This window comes from Canis lupus, chromosome 7, assembly GCF_011100685.1.
Source record: "Canis lupus familiaris isolate Mischka breed German Shepherd chromosome 7, alternate assembly UU_Cfam_GSD_1.0, whole genome shotgun sequence".
Classification (NCBI taxonomy): domain Eukaryota; kingdom Metazoa; phylum Chordata; class Mammalia; order Carnivora; family Canidae; genus Canis; species Canis lupus.
The window spans coordinates 20,690,426-20,696,547 of record NC_049228.1 but is presented as its reverse complement, the minus strand read 5'-3'; positions in this window follow the sequence as shown (position 1 = coordinate 20,696,547).

Sequence of the window (6,122 nt, the reverse complement as noted above, 5' to 3'; positions counted from 1 at the left end):
ACTTCTCTGCTGCTTGCTCTGCTAGCTCCCAGCCACATTTCCTCACTCCACATCCAGGTCTATGGACTTCAAATTTAGGAGTAGTGAGATTGGTGCCCTTTGAACCATGTTCATTCATTAAACAAATATCTATTGAGCCCCCCAAAATGTACGAAGCACTGTTCTGTCAAGCATTGAGAATATAGCAGTAAACAAAACAGATAAGTTCCTGACCTCATACAGTTCATATTCCGATGGGAAAATGCTGTATTATTGCTAAACAAATGAACATGCCCAAAACTTTCTGAAACCTCTGGGTGCATCCTTAAAGGCAATCATCTACTCCCTCACCAACAATGTTAAATGGGTAAAGCCTGATCCTTGTGAACTGCTATGACAAAGACCACCACAACCATGGCCGACATTTGGCAGAGCTGGGATTTGAACCCAAGCAGTCTGGAGGTGGCACTCATGGATTTGCCTTTCTGCTACACTTCCCAGGGACAGGAAAGGAAAATTATCTCATCAAGAGATAATGTGCAATGTTGAAATGGTGAAAGAAAGACTTTGGGGTCAGGGGTAAGTAAGAAGGCATGATTTCCCTCCATTCTAAACCACTGGTGCACATGCGTGTGGGTATGGGTGTGGTATGGGGTGTACAGAAGCACAGATGCACACATGTTCCTTGAGCCTTACACCCAGAACTCATGGCCCAGAACTCATGGGCAACCCCATCTCCTTCTCCATGGCTTTGGCTAATCCTTCCTAAAGTTGGGAAGAGAGTAGGGCACTCAGGTGACTGGCTGGTGAACATGTCATTGAAACTAGTCTGCTCAGTGACATTTGTAGGGCTAATGTTAGTTACTTGAAGCAACTACCATATTCCTTCTATAATAATTTAAGATGCTATTTTTACTAATGAAAACCAACACGGAGTATTTACTATGCTGGGCCTCCTTTAAATATGAATTATGTATTATCTTTAGAAAAGGCCAACCTGGCTTTAAAAGGTTCAAGAGAGCCTGCTAAGTCCTTATTCCAACCTATTTAGCTACATTACTTATGCTAAACTTAGAAATTAAATTACAATTTCAAGGCCATTGCCCATTGGTAAGTGGAATTGCTAGATGATATTTAATACAGGTGAGGTTGGCCATCCCACAACTTTTGCATGGCAGAGAGAAGAGAACCAAGAAGATTAGTACCAGGGGAGTAGCTTCTGAAATAGCTCCAGCTACCTACCTTTCCCTGAACCCTATCCCCACCTTCAGGAATCCTATGTAGATGGAACTGGGTTGGTGTTCTGACACACTGTCCCATTAGTTGTCACAAATGAAATGTTTAAAAACCATGAGTCCCACCAGAACGGCTAAAGATTGAAAGTTGACCATAGTAAGAGGAGCAATAGGAACTCTCATGAACTGCTGCTGATCAAAGCGTAAATTAGGACAGCCACTTTGACAACTCTTTGGCAAAAGAGTGAACACATGGGCAGCCCCGGTGGTGCAGCAGTTTCCTGGAGACCCAGGATTGAGTCCCACACCGGGCTCCTTGCATGGAGCCTGCTTCTCCCTCTGCCTGTGTCTCTGCCTCTCTCTCTCTCTCTCTCTCTCTCTCTGTCGCTCATGAATAAATAAATAAAATCTTTAAAAAAAAAAGAGTGAACACATGTACATTTTATGAGCTAGCAACTCTATACTTAAGTATAGATCTATATGAAGTTCATGATTATGTGCATCAAAAGACATACAAGAAGGTTCATAGCAGCACTTTTTGTAAGAACCCAACTGGAAATAACCCAAATATCCTACTACAGAAGGATAACAATTCTGTGGTGTAGTCACTCGATGGAGTGCTCTATAGCAAGCAGAATAACTGGTCTACAACCACATGCAATTATGTGGATGGCTTAGTCAATATAATGTTGAGTGAAAAGGTTAGAGAGAAGAGAAATACAACTGCATGATTCCATTTATATATCCCTGCATATAAAGTTCAAAAACAGGCAAAATTCATCTATGCTGTTAAAAGCCAGGATAGTGGTTACCTTTGAGAAAGACCAAACATAGATTGGGAGAGGGCAGGTAGGGGTTCCTGGGATCCTGGAATGTTCTATTTCTTGACCCAAGTGGTTGTTACCAGGGTGTGTTCACTTTGTGCTAATTTATTTATCCATAAGCTTAGAATTTTTAAACTTTTCTGTAAACATACTTCATTTCAATAAAAGCTTTAATGATTAGACTATATTCCTAAAAAGACAGATGATGTACATATAACTTACATAGTCAGATAGGATCACAGGCCCAGGGGTATAAGCAAGTGAAGTCTTCTGGCTGTCCCATAAGTCCCCTTGGAGAGACTGCTGGAGGACCCAGATGTTACAACTCCCTCAGAGGTGTCTCACTGCATTAAAGAAGCAGTTATGTCGCTGGGCAGAAACCTGTCTCATTCTGCCAATCAAAAAGTCTTTACTCAATAAAGAGCCTGGCCAGTTGTGAAAAGCAGTCAGCCCTGTGATCCAGGAGGAAAGGCCAGTCCCTTCCCAAATCCCAATCTCCTAATATTTACCAAACACTGGGAGGACCTTTGAGGTGGGAAGGCCAACTATACAGAACCTTCCAGGCCATGCAAGTTTTCAGAGGACAGCTCCTCTCTCTTTTCTTCCCATTCACACCCAAAAAAGCATCATTTGCCCCTGGTCCAATGTCAGTTTTCTCTCTGAGGTGATCACTAGCTAAGTTTAGATACTTCATACAGCTTCCATTCTCCTGCAAAGAAGTGTCAACACAGATAACTTAATTTTTAAAATAGACAAAAGATTTAAACAGGCACCTCACAAAGGAGGATATCCAAATGGCCAATAAACATATTAAGATGTTCAGTATCTTTAGTCATCAGGGTAATTAGAATTAAAACCACAATGAGATCCTGCTATCTTTTTTCCAGAATGTCTAAAATGAAGGCCTGACGATGCCAACTGTTGGGATGCAGACCACTCTTCCACATTCCTGCTGAGACTACAAACAGGTCCAGCCTTTGGAATACAGTTTGGCACTTTCTGCTGATACTAGACTTACACAGTCATTCTACTCTTGGGTATATACCCAATGGAAATGAGCGGTATCCACCAGAAACACAGAAACATATAGATAAGAATATTCAGAGGAGCTTTATTTCTACCAGCCAAAAACTGGATCCAACCCAAGTATCTATCATAGGAGAGTGAATAAATTATTTGAGGCATATTCCTATAATGTAACATTACTCAGCAATACAAAAAAGCCTGAGATGCTGCACTACACATGAACCCGGCGAATTTCACATTATGTTCAGTGAAGTGAAGGCAGACACAAGATTATACCGTATGATTCCAAGTAAATGCAGTTCTCAAACAAGCAGCACTAATCTATGGGGATAGAAGTCAGGATAGCAATTCCTTTGTGGGACTAGGGGGTATTTACAGGGAGGAGGTGCTAGAAATGTTCCACATCTTCACCTGAGTAGTTGCATGGATGTAACTGTATATCTAGTTTTACAGAGAAGGTGGCACATAAGCTATGCTTCAATGAAAATATGAAAGAAAGAAAAAACAAAGGAAGAAAGGAAGGTAAGTAGAAAAGAAGGGATGATTGAAAGAAGGATCATCTGAACTCGGCCCTCTCAATTGCAAATGGTACAGCCACTTTGGAATATAGGCAAATTCTTTTTTAAAAAAAATATTTATTTTATTTGAGAGAGAAAGATTGAGAGAGCACAAGCAGGGGGAGGAGCAGAAGGAGAAGCAGACTCCCCACTGAGCAGGGAGCCCGACATGGGGCTCAACCCCAGGCCCCTGGGATCATGACCTGAGCCAAAGGCAGATGCTTTTAACCATCTAAGCCACCCAGGTGCCCCCACAGGCAAATTCTTAAGAAGTTAAACTTTCACCTCTCATGTGACCCAACAACTCACTTTTGGTATCTATCCTAGAGAAATGTGAATTTATGTCACATTATACCCTACATGTGAATGTTTATAGCAGCATTATCCACAACTGCCAAAAACTGGAGACAATGAACTATCTTTCAATGATGAGTGAGCGAACCATTCCATCCATACAATGAAATGCTTCCGCAAAGCAGAGAAATGGGTTCCTGATGCTTGCAGCAACGTGGGTGAATCTCCAATGCTTTCTGCTGAGTGAAAGAAAATCCAGCTTCAAAGGCTGCATACTACATGATTCCATTCACAGGACATTCTGGAAAAGACAAAAATGTAGGAACAGAGAATAGGTCAGTAGTTGCAGAATTCAGGACTAGGGGAGAGGTCTGAATACAAAAGGGGCAGCATGAGAGAAATCTTTGGTGTGTGGGAAGTGATCTGTATCCTGCTGGAGGTAGTAGGTACGAGAATCTGCATGTGTCTAAAAAATGCATAGACTCTACACCAAAAAAAAAAAAAAGTGACTTTGACTCTATGCAAATTCAAAATGTTCATAAAAGCCCAAATAGACAGGGAAAGCCCACAGCAAAGCTCTGCCCTCTCCTCATGGACCCTGGCCTTCACTCCAAGCTCAGAGAAGGGGGCAGAGGCCTTCCAGGACTGGGCCGGTGCCTGACTCCGAGCAGCCTGTCAGGAGCTTACTTTCCCCTCCCACTCTTCCTGCGATTCGGGAATGATCACTGTTCTCTGAAATGCCATCAGCCTCCCGCCCGCCCCGGTGCCTTGGCTTTTTAATTCTTAGTCCTCACCACTCAGGCACAGCTAAACTGCCTCCATGGCTCCCTAAGGGAGAATTTGTCCTCTGAGATCATGGAGAATGCAGAGTCCTCTTGGAGGCACGGAGGAAAACTAGATGCATCTTACTCACAGTGCAGGCCTCCTCCCCGCTTCTGGGCCCAGGACGTGAGCTGTTACTGATGCACACGGAGAGGCCCGCAGGGCAGGGCCTGCAGGCTCAGTTAGCCTTGGCCATACGCCCTCAAGCGCATTCCCTCCTGGAAAACCCCAGGCCAGGCCTCCCCTGACCACCATGCCCTCCTTCCATCTCCCAGGGACATTTCCTTGATTCAGCAAAGAGTTGCCGCTTCCTGGGCATTAGGACAGTGAACAGGATGAATAAGGACCCCACCCCGGAGGAGCTTGCATTCCCCTGGGCGATGCTGCTGCTAACTATGGACACATGCACTGGAGTTTCAGAGGAACTCAGGGGCGGGGCTGGAGGGCGCCAGGATGGTAGTGGAGGCCTTGCCGGGAGATGCCTTGGAAGCCCCTGCTCCCTGGGTGCTCCTGAGCACTTTGCATTCTCCTCCTCTCCTTGGGAGGCCTGCCAGTCTTAGCAAATCGAATTATTGCCTGGGACATACTTATACCAAAGGCCCGTGATTTGTTGATCTGAAATTCAGATTTAAGCGGCTGCCCTGTATTTTATCAGGCTACCCAATGTCTAGGGGTTTATACCCTCAGGATCCAGCACTGGGGCTAGGGGTTTATACCCTCAGGATCCAACACTGGGTTATTGAGTACTCAAACAATGAAAGAATGATCCAGTAAATGGATTCATGAGCAGCACTCATTTCCCTTTGTTGCACTTTTTATTTGCATAGTAACTCCTCGGGACAAGGTAATGTCCTCCCCTGGGCCTGGCTACAGGCAGCCTAAGGGGTGGCTTAGGGGGGTTGTAACTACCTCCCACAATCTCCACCAAAGCCTCCTCTACTTCTCCACAGAATAATAAGACAAACATTTTTAAATGCGATGACAGAGGTAATATGGAAAACTAACATTTTTTTCAATCTTAGGCCCATGAAAGCATCTTTGGAAATCTTTGCTATATTTATTAGTGTGTAGTGTGTGATGTAAGAAGACACTGTTCCATGCAGTTCCCTGGCTACCTGCTTCCAACCAAAGCTTAATCTCAACAGCGGAGGGGCTCAGGGGAGCCCCTTTGGTTGGCACAAATAGCTTGCGGGTAGGTGCTTGTCATATGAATGGGCAGCAGGAACAGACCTTCTTGTGATTCTGGGTGTATAGGTCTGTCTCCCCACCCAACTGGTGGCCTTCATCATTGCCAGGCCCAGCATGTGGCAGCGGCTCAGGAAATGTGGGTTGGAAGGCTGGCTATCAAGAGCAATACCTGAGAGCTGACATTAAAGCTTCCACCT